Source organism: Delphinus delphis, chromosome 18, assembly GCF_949987515.2.
Source record: "Delphinus delphis chromosome 18, mDelDel1.2, whole genome shotgun sequence".
Taxonomy (NCBI): Eukaryota; Metazoa; Chordata; class Mammalia; order Artiodactyla; family Delphinidae; genus Delphinus; species Delphinus delphis.
Window position 1 is genome coordinate 65,953,674 of NC_082700.1, and position 14,662 is coordinate 65,968,335.

Below are 14,662 nucleotides of genomic sequence, written 5' to 3' on the forward strand. Positions count from 1 at the left end.
GGAGGTTGAGGCACTCGATAAATATGTCAATGACTTTCCCAGAAAACACAAGGGAAAGAACTGGAATGAAAAGCCAGGTCTTCTGATTCCAAATCCCATGCTCTTTAGCGTGTGTTTGGAGTTCACACGTTTTCATCTGGGCTTCCAACTTGCCTCTCCAAAACCATCTAAGGCGTCCGGGCTGAGTCAGGTGACATCTACCATTTACGTGGCGAGTATCACTTGCTGGGTGAAGCAACAAGGTGCTGTGTTGGCCTTGTAACAGGTCAGCTTGGCAGGGCTGGGTTCCGTTTCCTAGAAATCCCTTTCCTGTATGTTTCTGGTTTGGGAGGCCTGCGTGAGACATTCACGTGGGAGTCTGGGAGCAGAAGGGAAGCAGCAGGCATTCTTGAGCTCACACACATTGGGGCTGATCTGCTGGCGCACCCATTGCTCTGGGCAGCAGCTGGGCCAGCAGGTCCTCTACCTGTGACGAAGTTCTTAAAGGCTCAATCGCTGCACGTGTCTGTGTCAGATATAATGGAGATTAGAAAGCCAAGAGACAGGATGGGCTCTCTATCTAAATGGGATTTAAACAGAAAGAGAGGGCAGGTCTGAAAGTCATCAGATTGAAAGAGTTTTGATCTAGGTCTGCCTGTAGAGGAAGCTTCAGTCGAAAGATAGAGGCGCTGACCTGGCGCAGAGACTCTGGACCTCTGCTACCTTACTTCCTAAGCCCAGGCACCATCCCTCCTACGAGCAGCCATGACAAAGGGATGCAAGAGGACAGAGAGAGGGTCCTGGATCAGCTTTGTTCCTGGCTTTGCTTCTAGGCTATTCCTTCCACTTTGTGTTGACTCCATGGGGATGTAGGGGGATGGGAGGAAACCCCATGTACACTTGTTAGAGACCTGATCAACCCCTCAGAGACGGGGCCCTCATGACCTGCTATGGCCCGCCCAGTGCTCAGCTCTGTCGTGACCCGAAGATTTATAAGATCCCTTGGGAATATCTTTATTTTTTTTCTTCATTTTCAAGAAATCTTTTTGCTACATGTAAAGTTTGGGGTTGATGGGTTTTCTTTCAGCATTTTAAAAGCGCTACTTTGTTGTCTTCCGGCTTCCACAGCTTCTGATCAGAAATTGACCCTTAATTGATTTGTTTTTCTTCTTCATGTAATGTTTAATTTTTCTTTTAACACTTTCAAGATTTACTCTTCATCTTTGATTTTTAACGGTTGACTACGATATGCCTACTTATGACATTTTTTATGTGCATTTTGCTTGGTGGTCATTGTGTATCTTGAAGTAGTAAATCTAAGTGTTGAATCAAAAAAAAAAAAAAAGACCCCTTGGCGTCCCTGCCCCTGGAGTGCTTCCAGCTGGCAGAAACAGGTGCTTCTTTAGAATAAGGGAGCAATGAAGTGCTAAACCAGTCGGGTAACTAGACGGGTGCTTTGGGAAGAGACAGATCACAGTGGGTCCTTGTGAACTGCTAAAGCAATAGCCAAAAACATAGAAGATGCAAATGAGAGTCAGAAATCTAACAGCAGCTCTGCTGCAAGTTCTCATATACCTGGGAGTAAACGGCTTCATTTCAGCACCAACTCTGGTGGCCACCACCGGGCTTCAAAATCTGGCTCTGCTATTTATGACTGACGTGACAGTAGGCGTTAAACTATTTAACCTCGTTATGTTTCTTTCTTTCTTCTGTGCAAAATGGGCGTTATAGCAGCATCTACCCCTAAGATGGTGAGGATTAAAAGAGTTAATACGAGGAAAATACCTTAGAACACTGACTGGCACTAAGTGCATACAAATGTATTATTTTATTATTTCTTAAATTATTATTATCTTTATTATTATGGCTCCCCCTAGTTCCCTATCTCTAAATGGGGACAGAGATCTACTAACTTGCTTTGAATGAGCCAAGATCTGACTCTCATCTTCCCTTAAATAACCTACGATTTGCCATATCATACAAATGTTTTGTTAGTGCTGTGGGGTTTGGGTTTCAATTAAAAACTCTGTCCCCAAGGACACAAATCCTCTTCTAAGAACACTGAAGATTAAAGAGAGTTTGAAGCTAAAATACGGTTGGTTTGTATAATTGAAAACAGTCTGAGAAAGTATGGATGCATTGTTTTCAAAATCTAAGTGCATTGTCATTGAAAGGTTATTTTTTGTTTGGAAAAGAATAAAAAAGTCATTGTCATACCATAGCAACCAGACTGGTAAGTGATACAGAACAGGCTGAACTGATAAAAATATCTGTGAAAATGTCCAGATTGATGAAATAGTCTAAAAATAAGTTTAACAAAATAGTGAACAAAACGAAATGGGCCTAATTTTTCCATACATGCCATTTCATGTTTTATTTTTTTGAAAGTTAAAATATTCACTTTGCAAATGATTAGAACAACTGCCATCTGGTAAAAAAGAAAGTGAAAAGCCCTAAATTTTAAATAATAGAAAGACGTATTTCTGGAACTAAGGAGTAAAACTTTAACATTCTAAGGGAAAACAAATACATATGTAGCCCGAAGTTTAGAGTTTATACTTCTCCACGATAAGTCTTCAAAGTAATATCTTTTTTTTTTAAGAGTAACCACCTCTTTTTTAAAAATAAATGTATTTATTTTATTTATTTATTTTTGGCTGTGTTGGGTCTTTGTTGCTGTGCGCGGGCTTTCTCTAGTTGCCACGAGCGGGGGCTACTCTTCGTTGTGGTGCGCGGGCTTCTCATTGCAGTGGCCTCTTGTTGCAGAGCGTGAGCTCTAGGCATGCGGGCTTCAGTAGCTGTGGCACGCAGGTTCAGTAGTTGTGGCTCACGGGCTTAGTTGCTCCGCGGCATGTGGGATCTTCCTGGACCAGGGATGGAACCTATGTCCCCTGCACTGGCAGGCGGATTCTTAACCACTGCACCACCAGGGAAACCCAAAGTAATAGCTTTTAAAATAGTCACATGCTTTATGGTAAAACTTGCATATTTTTTCCCACTATTATTTATTTCTCTTTTCAGGATTTCAAAGCAGATGAGCATTGTTGCTTTGCTAGCTTTAAGAGAAAACAGAAGTTTCAATTACAAATTCTAACATTAGATGAGTGAAACCCTATCCAAGTCTAACAAGGAAATTAAGGGTTCCTAAACAGCAGTGTTTTAAGAGAGGAAGTGCCAGTGTTTGTTAGGATAGACTTAGAAGGGAATGCGCTTCTGGTCTGCAGTTGATCAAGGGCTCTTTGTCTTTCCAGAGTAGACCAACAACACAGAAATGGGCTATAAAGCTGAGCTACTCCAAAACATATTTGGGTATTTTTATAGTTTTCTATGAACAGGAAGGGAAAAGCAGTGAGCTGCTCTCTATGGGGCCTCACGTTCTGTCATTGCAAGGCTATGCTGGGTAACACCTTAGGAGTCATATTTTCATTCATTCAACTTACTCAACAAATACGAATTGAACTGGACAGATGGGGCATGTACCAAGCACTGTGCTGGGTCCTGGAGACATGAGGATGAATAATATGTAGCTCTTGTCCATAAGGACTTGGAGCTTGGGGGGAAAAAATGTGGACATGTCAGCAAATATGTTTTTCTAAGAGATTTAGGATATAATTACATAAGATAATCTTAGGGGTCCAAAAGAGAGAATGGTGATTCTCCCTGGAAGAGTCAAGGAAGGTTTAGTAAAGGGGTGATAATTTTGCTGAGACTTAAAGAGATTTAAATGGGTGAGGTGTGAGAGATCAGTAGGGCTTTGTTATATGTGGTCTAGGGTGGAAGGATCATTCCAGACCCAAGGGATACTATTAGGAAGGTCATAGGGGGAATTCCCTGGCGGTCCAGTGGTTAGGATTCAGTGCTCTCACTGCTGGGACCCTGGGTTCAATCCCTGGTTGGGGAACTAAGATCCCATAAGCTGTGGGGTGCAGCCAAAAAAAAAAAAAGGAAGGTCATGGAAGCATGAAATAATTATGGCTGACGTGGATACAGTGGTGGGTTATGAGGAACTGAGAGATAGGGACCACGTTGGAGAGGTAAGCAAGAACCTCACTGTGTAGGGATTTGGGTGACGTGAAGAAGGGTGGACCTTATTCCTAATTCAAGGGGGTAAAGCCAAGGGATAATGTGTTCACACTTGTCCCGATATATGTGGAGATTGAACCCAAGTGGGAAGCGAATAGTGAAAGCTTTAAGGAGGTTACAACAGTAATTCAGTTGGTAGGTGAAGAGGGTGTAAAAGAAGGCACTAGAAATAGAGATATTGGGGGTGGGGAGGGAGGGACGTTGGAGTTGGTAGGATTTAAAGGCCACACGTTTACTGTGATGGGAACATTTACTAGGAGGGGAGTGGGTTAGGACACATTGAACTATCCAGACTATAGGACCCTTGATGACAACGCTACGTCTTCTGTGCCATTTGATACTCATCGTGCAAGACAATGACTGGAAGAGGGTGGTTTTCAATAAATATTTAATGAATGGGTGATGGATGAACAAATGAATGAAACCATGCCTGTGGGACACCTAGCAAACCCCTGGCCATTCAGATGAGACACACAAATTTGGAAAAATGAGCGAGCAGGTGATAAACAGGCCAAGAATAAGACCCCAGGAAAATACAAGAATATAAGTTTGAGCAAAGAAAAAAGAGACAGGAGAAGGGTCTGAAAATTGACAGGTTGAAGAATGAGAAAATAGTCTGTATCTTCTCCTCCTTCTGTAAACACAGTAAGTTCCCTACATATGAACGAGTTCCATTCCTAGAACATGTTCGTAAGTCAGTTTGTTCATTAAGTCCAACAAAGTTAGCCCAGGTACCTAACTAACACGATCGGCTATATAGTACTGTACTGTAACAGGTTTGTAATACCTAAGTACATAAAAAACAAACAAAAAATAAAGAAAACGTTTAAAATATTACAGTACAGTACTTTGAAAATTACAGTAGTACAGTACAACAGCGGGCATCCAGGGGCTGGCATCGAGGGAACAAGCAAGAAGAGTTACTGACTGGAGGAGGAAGAGGAGGGGGGAGACGGTAGAGCTGAAGGATCGCCAGCAACAGGAGACGGAGGGCAAGCTGCAATGTCACTCACTCCTGACGCTGATGGCACAGGTGCTGGTTCCTTGCTGGATTCAGTTCTATCTACCCTCTTGAAAAAACGATCCAGTGATGTCTGGGTAGCAGCTCTTTTTTTCTCATCATAGATGACACAGTAGCACTGGATTGCATTCTGAATGGCTGCTGCAACGTTTGTGTAGCATTCTACGTTCGGACCCTGTGACTCAAAAACTAACAGCGCCTCCTCATATAGAACTAACTTATGTGATTGGACATGCGAACGCACGTTTGCATCTTTGAAAGTTCTCCACTTGAAGGTTCGTATGTAGGGGACTTACTGTATATATTGTGCATATAAATTTGGTTGATAGCTATCTTCTGCTTTCACCTGTCTTGGAAGATGTGTCTAGTGTCAAAGCATGGGCTTTGGGGTCCTGAAGAACTGGGTTCAAATCTTATTATTGCCCCTTTCTAGTTGAGACTTTGGAAAGTTTTTAATCGCTGAATATCAATTGCCTCATCAGTAAGATACGGGTAATAATACTGCCTACCATTTAGAGTTCTTTCGAAGAGTAAAGCTAATACCATATGTTAATGCATATAACATATAGTAAGTGTTCAATAAACATTAGTCCCTGCACCCTTTCAAAATACAACGTATAACATTGCCTCGGAGATCCCGGATTTAACAGTCATGCTCTCAACTTGGTTTTTTTTTAAAACCAAGTTTTATTGGAGTATAGTTGATTTATTGATACAATGTTGTGTTAGTTTCAGGTGTACAGCGAAGTGAATCAGTTATACATATATCCACTCTTTTTGAGATTCTTTTCCCATATGGGCCATTATAGAGTATTGAGTAGAGGTCCCTGTGCTATAGCTTTCAACTTTTTGTAAACATCTCGGAATGCCCCAAGCTTGCTGTGGTAGTCTATCTTTTGGCCAAGACACCAATTTGTATGCAGATATTAGGAAATGGATGTGTAGGAACCAATCACCCAGCCTTTAAATGTTAAAAAATTCTTTGTGTTTTCTACTCCTCTGGATATCTTTGTAAACTCTTGTTAAACACTGTAATAGCATTTTTAAAAATAGAGTATTTGAATATGTTTTGGGCTGTATAAAGGGCCTACTGTGTATAAAATAAGAAATAATTTTATGGATAGAACCACTAAGCTAAGGAGCACACTGCAAAATAGACACAGGTGATGTGCACTAAAATCATTAGAAGGGACTTCCCTGGTGGCGCAGTGGTTGAGAGTCCGCCTGCCGATGCAGGGGACACGGGTTCGTGCCCCGGTCCGGGAAGATCCCACATGCTGCGGAGCGGCTGGGCCCGTGAGCCATGGTCGCTGGGCCTGCGCGTCCGGAGCCTGTGCTCCGCAACGGGAGAGGCCACAGCAGTGAGAGGCCCATGTACCACCAAAAAAAAAAAGAATCATTAGGAGGAAAGCCAAGTCTATACCTGTTTAGATTTATTGCTATTGTTTAAGAATTTAGGGGTGATTATAGTAACTTGAATCCCACTTCATGTGCAGATTCAATTCTTCTTGCTGAAGTACAGCTCTTTTAGTAGTTCATTCATCAGATCTTAGAGTGATGAAATCTCTCAGTCTTTGCTTGTCTCAGAGTCTTTATTTTGCCCTCAGTTTTGAATGACAGATTAACTGGATACTGAGTTCCCATTTGATATTCACTTTCTGTCGATGCTGTGAAGATGTTACTCCATTGTCGCTGTCACTGTCACTGATTGCCAGTCTAATTGTTGTTCATTTGTAAGCTCCTTTTTTCTCAGGTGTCTTTTAAGGTTCTCTTTTTCTCTTTGCTTTTCTGAAACTTCACTGTGACGTGTCTAGGTGTTTATTATTTAGTTATTGCCATTTAACTTGCGTAGAACCTGGATTCTTAGAGTGATGGGATGTGTTCTCTGAAAATAGATGATGTGATGGAGTATGGGAAAACACCATGGTTATTAGGTGCCAACACCTGACCTCTATTTTTGCAGGTACCATCATCCTCATTGCCGTTATCAAACCAAGTTCTATTATAGCCTCTCCCTCTGTCAGCCCTGGTCCGCAGAGAGCCACCATGGAACGGTCGGTGATGCTCATATACTCCTCCCCTTAGCTCATCCTGTGTAAATGGTGTGTCATCCAGATCTTCCTGTAGAACATAACCACCTGGCCAGCCATCTAGCCATGCATGGTACACCTATGACTGGTTGCCCACTGCCTTGAGCCTTTTAATCCTTTCTTCCTTGGTCATTCTGTTTTGGCAACGTCTGCCTTGGCAACTCTGGCATTTCAGCTTCACTCAGCATGGGCCATAACTTCTTCCTTGCTTCTAGGAGCCATCCTACAAGCAATTTTGAGCCATTTCTTGGGGTATTTGCCAGGGTTAAACGTATCTATCCTTAATCTCAGGACAGCACTCCCAATAAACTCACCTGTCCAGTTTTGTGTTTTGACCCTCTTCATCCAGTGCTCTCGGAATTCAGTCCCACAGGTACACTCTGGCCTCTGCCCGTCTATGCCGAGTAGGTACGATTCCTTTACTCCCTCGTCAGACACAGCACATCACCAGCTGGGTTATACTGCTCCTTTGTGCTAATTATTGGTCTATGTCCAGGAGGACGTATGGAGGGGAATCCTGGGAAAAGAGGGGGGACATGTTGCCCTGGGACAGAGTCCTCAGCGCTAGTACCATGGCACTGGGCTGGGGGATGGGAAGAGTGAGGATGTTCACTATTACAGGAAGACTGGCAACATCTGTAGGCTCAGGAGGTGGGAGACATCTTAAGAAGTCAAAATCTTCAAGGACATCCACCTAGATGTCCCCTTGCTGTGTATCCAGGTCTCAGGTTTTCTCAACATAGCATAACAGACATGCCCTGTTTGGACACTGAAGTTCAGCTGTCATATTCTTAAGGTCTGGGCTTGGTCCTCCTTTTTCTCTACCTTCCTGCTAGAGGGGATGAGAGCTTCTTTGTACACAACCAAGCGAGACCCCCAGCTTCCTCACACAGTTTTCAGGTGTCTATCTCTTCCTTAGGTGCTTTTCATATTTCTGTAAAGCATCAGTGTTACTTAGCAAAAGATGTCAAGTCCAAATAGTTACCAATTTGTCCAGAACCTTAAACGCCTGAGACATCCAACCCACTGGGCATTCCTTTCCATTGATAAACCCTCCCACTTTACCACCAGTAAGAGATTTAACAATATGCCGTCTTGTGCCAGGGCTACAGAAAACAAAGACAGTAGAGCAAGCTCCAAACCTTGTTATGGTACATCTGAGACACTCAGCTGACATCTCACCAGTGAGCACTGACTACTGATATGTGGGCTTTTCCAAGAAGTTAGAACTGGAATGATTTCTTTACCCTTAAATTTATTTATGTTGAACAGAAAGCTTTTGGCTTCCTGGAGAACTCTTGTATAAAGAGTTCAAGACAGTTTTACAATGGTTTATACACACTGTAACCTCTGCTGACAATAATCCCATGTACCTTCAAAATGAGGAAATTGGTGCTGGCGTGTTGTATCATTATGTGGGCTGTGCACTGTAAATTGCTAAGTAAGCACTTATTAAGACACTTAGGAAAACAAACCAAAAAAAAAAAAATCCTTTTAAATGGGCAACATATGTAAGTCTTTTTGAGACAGGCTGGGACCTGGGACCCTTTGCTGCAGTGCTGCAGTGCTTGCACCTGGACACACCTCTCCATGAGCTACAAAATACAAAGAAACTATATGGGACTAAAAATAACTGCACGCATGCACAGTTGGGGCAGATTATAGGCAAAAAGATACAGAAAGACCAGAAAAACCCAACTACCACTTCTGAACAGTCAGGAGCAAAAACCGGGTGTCGGAAACAAAAACAGGGTACTGCGCATGCCGCCTGCACTCAACACCACCAGAAGGGTGGGCAGACCAGCTAAGTCAGCCCTCCGACCCAACCCCCGGACACACCCCTACTCTCACCTTCTGGGAGCCAGCAAGCAAGGGAATCTGTTACTTTTTCTCATCCCCTCTGCTGCAGCAGGTGCCTCAATAAAGACTTGCCTGAATTTCTTGTCTGGCCTCTAGTTAATTTCTGTTGATTGGGTAAGGCCGAGGATCCTGGTCGGTATCATTCTGAACTTAAACAACTTAAAAAAAAAATATGTCCTAAATCATCATAATATTGGACAAGGGAGGGATTATTTAAACTGAAATATCTATCTATGAGATGAAAGTATGCTCCTCTCCATAAGCCTTCTTAACAACGGTCTAGGCAATTCCATTTGCTGCTATAACAAACAGTACTGCCCTGATCTATGAAGGTAGAGATTAGCTGCATGGTGGTTTCAGGGACTTGAGTGAGAGCACAGTTCTGTAGCCGATCGCAGCTAGCAGAGTAACCAGAACTGTCTCCAAGGGGAGATTTCTAGTAGGGTATTTTCAATTACCTACTGTCTGTTCAACCTTTGCAAGGAATTGGAACAGACAGAGTTTAAGGAGAATAACTAGTGATATCATAGATGGGTAATGATCAATAGCGAGGCAATCACTGCACTAGATGAACCATGGTGCTTTCTGAGACTGGTATTTTCACTCCCAGAAAAAAAAAAAATCTAATGATAATTCTCCAGCATTCAACACAACACTCTGGGGCTTCTAAGAATGTCCACATTCTTTCACAGAGAGGATAGAGCCTAACAGTTTTATAATTGTGTATTAGCAAATGTTGACAACACTGGAAATCAATAGCCTGATTGCTCCACTGCTGTTGACTGGTGTTCACATAAATAGCCCTTGGACTTGATTAATTCTCTGATTTGTCTGTAAAGCATATCTGTCCTCCTTCCTATAGTCCTAGTGTCAAAACAATGGCCTGAGTGTGTTGTATCAACATGAGGAATGTACTATAATGACACTGGTTTTCTTGGTTTCCTTATGTAAGGGAATATTAATTATAATTATGAACTTTCAACACAGAAGATTCTACATTGCTTACCTAGTAAATGTAGCACAACATCAATTCATTGTTAGTTTGAGAAAGGAAGGATTACAGTATCATCACATACAACTTCCAATTCCTTCTAGGAAGGATACCATATCAAAGAAAAATTTCTCAGCAACTAAAATGTCATTGAGGTATAAATTATTACATTATATATAAATTAACGTCTGCTCACACATTTTGACATAGTTTTCAAGATTACTCTTTGAATGTTTCCTTTTTTCTTTTTTTTTGTGTTTCTTAATGTTTGCAGGCATACATCATTTTATTGTGCTTTTCTTGACTGTGCTTTGCAGATATTGCTTTTTTTTTTCTTTTTTTACAAATTGAAGGTTTGTGGCAAACCTGCCTCAGGTAAATCTATCAGTGCCATTTTCCAACACATCTGCTCACTTCATGTCTCTGTGTCACATTTTATTCTCACAATATTTCAAACTTTTTCATTACTATTTGTGCTATGGTGATCTGTGATCAAGGATCTTTGATGTTACTATTGTGAAAAGATTACAACTCGCTGAAGGCTCAAATGGTGGGTAGCATTTTTTAGCAATAAAAAATAATAAAGTAATATTTTTATTTATATATACCTTATTAATAATATTAAGGTATGTAGATTGTTTTCTTAGACATACTGCTATTGCACATTAAATAGAATACAGTATTGTGTAAACATAACTCTTATATGCACTAGGAAACCAAAAAACCTGTGACTCTTTTTACTGCGATATTGATTTAATTGCAGTGGTCTGGAACCAAACCTGCAATATCTCCAAGGTCTGTCTGTATACATTGTAACAGGATAAGGATAAGGATAAAAAATTATTTTTTCTAATTTTTTTTCACTAATGATATTTATTTTCCTTTTTATAAGCCATTCCATGCCAGTACCACAAGCCATAGGTAATTTTATACCCAAACTTTTCAAACTTTCTAAAGTTGTCTCCATAATTTAAGGTCAGACTTTGAGCAACTAAGTGAGGATGGAGTGAAAAGGAAAGAGAAAAGAGACACGAAGAAGGAGATAATGGGAGAAAGAAAGGAAAGCCATGAGAAAACACTTGTGGGGGTCATGGGTAATGTGGGTGGAGAAAGAAGAATGATGTGAAAACAGCAGAAAGGAAGGGAGAAGGAACCATGTGCAAGAAGCGTTGGGAAAATGAAACTGCTCATTCTTGGCCTGAGTTAGAAGCTTTACGGCTTTCATCCCTATCCTTTGAGATGTTCATTTGTTAATCAGCTGTTTACGGTTCCTCATCCTTCAGAAATCTCTAAGAATGTGATAGTCATTATGGCCCCAGGAGAGAAATGAGTCTCTAGGCTTCAAACAGAACTCTGTCCCACAGAAGGGTAGCTTGAGAAAAGTTTGTCTAGACCAACCCATTTACCTTACAGACAAGTGTGAGAGGGACCAGGGAGATACATCAGCACCAGTTCTAATCTGCCTGCCAATGCAGGGGACACGGGTTCGAGCCCTGGTCCAGGAAGATTCCACAAGCCGTGGAGCAACTAAGCCCATGCACCACAACTACTGAGCCTGCATGCTGCAACTACTGAAGCCCACACGCCTAGAGCCCGTGCTCCCCAACAAGAGAAACCACTGCAATGAGAAGCCCACGCACCACAACATAGAGTAGCCCCCACTCGCCGCAACTAGAGAAAGCCGGCATGCAGCAACAAAGACCCAACGCAGCCAATTAATTAATTAATTAATTTAAAAAATTTAAAAGACCCCAGTCGTTGGATTTAGGACCCACCCTATTCCAGTATAACCTCATCATGACTTGATTACTTCTGTAAAGACCCCATTTCCAAATAAGGTCACATTCGTAGATACTGGGGGTTAGGACTTGAATATATCTTTTAGGAGGACACAACTCAATCTACTACTATGCATAAAATAAGAAGTGGGGCTTCCCTGGTGGCGCAGTGGTTGAGAGTCTGCCTGCCAATGCAGGGGACACAGATTCGTGCCCCGGTCTGGGAGGATCCCACGTGCCGCGGAGCGGCTGGGCCCGTGAGCCATGGCCGCTGAGCCTGCGCATCTGGAGCCTGTGCTCCGCAACGGGAGAGGCCACAACAGTGAGAGGCCCGCATACCACAAAAATAAATAAATAAATAAATAAATAAAATAAAAAGTGTGCTTATAACAAGGCCAATTTGGATATAGGGCTAGTAGGATACATCTTAATACCTCATAGCTTCAATAAATAATAATAATAAGATATGTTTGAAGCGTAAAAACATTAAAATATTTTAAAGCATTCATCTTATAAATATTTATTTTGGTCCTCAAAACATTTACTGATCTATCTCATCTCCATTACCCCAGGAGATAACAGCAAAGACCATGCACTGGGTGAGTGTCCTGGGTCTACTGCTCACTGTAGAACCTTATTAATTATGTCTACAATTTCTTGGATCCTTGTGGGGCTTCACACTTTGTGATAAGCACTTTAAAAACATGCTATTTAGTTCTCACTCCAAACCCATGAGGAAGCAGTGTTATTCCCACTTTATAAACTAGGACTCAGAAACTTTTAGAGAATTGTCTTGTCTAAGACCAAAAACTAGTAAGTTCTGGAGTAGAGATTTGAGCCCTGGTCCATCAGATTGCAGGGCCCATGCATTTAACCATAATTCTCTTTTCACTTGGAGCAAAATATTTTATTTATCCTCTCTGAGACTTAATTTTCCCCCAAGCAATCTGTGATGGGTTGACTCCCTAGCCACTCCCCGCTCTCCTGACGCGCCTTCCAATAATGCAGAGGCTGGAAAGCCTGAAACTACATTCCACAGATGCTCTTGCAGGTAGAGTTCTGAATGTTCGGCTCCATCACTTAGATGTCCTCCTGTAGACCTAGAAGGCCAGAGTGAGGCAGAAGCCATCTCCCTGCCACTTTGGCTGCTTTTCTGCTAGCAAACAAGGTTGTGGGAAGTGAGGCTTAGGGGAGTAGCTTTCCAGTGTCCATTCTCCAAGTGCTTGGGCTTTAAGGGGAAGCGTTGGTGAGAGCAGTGGATACGCTCTGCATTCCCATGGCCAGTCACCAACTCTGGGGCATAGAAAACAGGGACAGAAGGCAACTTCCTGCTCTAACTTCCTGATCTTTGCATTGTAGCCATGCTGGTGTGTTCTTGAGCTCAAAAGCTCCCGGGGCAGCCTCAGAGGTAGTAGCTTCCTCGATGATCAGTTCTTTTTTTTTTTTTTTTTTTAATTTTATTTATTTTAAAATTTTTTGGTTGCGTTGGGTCTTCATTGCTGCACACAGACTTTCTCTAGTTGTGGCGAGCGGGGGCTACTCTTCGTTGCGGTGTGAGGGCTTCTCACCGCGGTGGCTTGCCTTGTGGAGCACGGGCTCTAGGCACATGGGCTCAGCATTTGTGGCTCGCAGACTCTAGAGCTTGGTCTCAGTAGTTGTGGCGCACAGGCTTAGTTGATCTGCAGCATGTGGGATCTTCCCAGACCAGTCCTCGAACCCATGTCCCTTGCATTGGCAGGCAGATTCTTAACCACTGTGCCACCAGGGAAGCCTGATGATCAGTTCTGAATTATTTGGGGAGTTCTTTTTTTTTTTTTCTGGTTGTCTATTTTATACATATTAGTGTATATATGTCAATCCCAATCTCTTGGGGAGTTCTTGAAGTCCCCTAAACCTCAAACACATTTTCCTAGCCCTTCCAATTCTATAAGCATCTAATAACCTTAAATGATTTTCTGTTGAAACTTCCTAGAATATTCTATCTTATAGGGGGTATAGCTCAGTGGTAGATCATCTGACTACAGATTCTATTTTATACACTGAACTCTCCTTGATTAACATATAAATCAAAATTAATCAAACTTACCCATAGGGCCTTTTCTTTTAGAAAACTGAATGGGAAAATGTATATAAAGATAGATCACAGCGTATATTTGTGAATGCCCTTGTGTGCCTCCCTTTTCTGCTCTCCTTATGATAAAACCAAAAGAATGGACATTGTCAGTCTGTGTGGAGTTTACTCAGCATTTTCCCACGAAGACATATCACCATAAAAACCACACAAAGAGGGCATGAACTTGAGAGACAGAATATCTATGTCCAATTTTTTCCGTTCTACTGTCTGGTTTTCCTTTGGTCTACTTCCTTCATTTATTCAACATTTATGGAGGCTTGTTATGTGCCAACCATTATGTTATGCTTACACTTATATAGTAAAATCGTTTTCTTGCCAAAAAGAAGGCATTCCCTGTGAGACTGAATTCCTAGTGGACATGACCCTCAGCTTCATGAATAAATTCTTTTGACAACCCAGAAACATTTTGGGGCTGTGACATGAGGGCCACTTTGTGACCTGATCTCCGTGAAGATCTCCTCTGAGAAATCAATTCTACTGGGAAAGTTGCTCCCTCAGGCCCTCCACTGGGATGAGAACAAATGGCCCGGGGCCTATGATAATGGCCTCCAGGAAGGACTACGTCCTCGTCCAAGCTGAAAATGGACTTTTGCTCAATCCTTAGCCCACTGGCCTGAAAAGCCAGTTATAAAGGCAGAACACAAAAGGGAAAGAAACATTTTCCCAAATTAAAAACTGTCCAGGACACTAAGGATAGCCAGTGGTTTCCAGGTCCATCAAAGACCC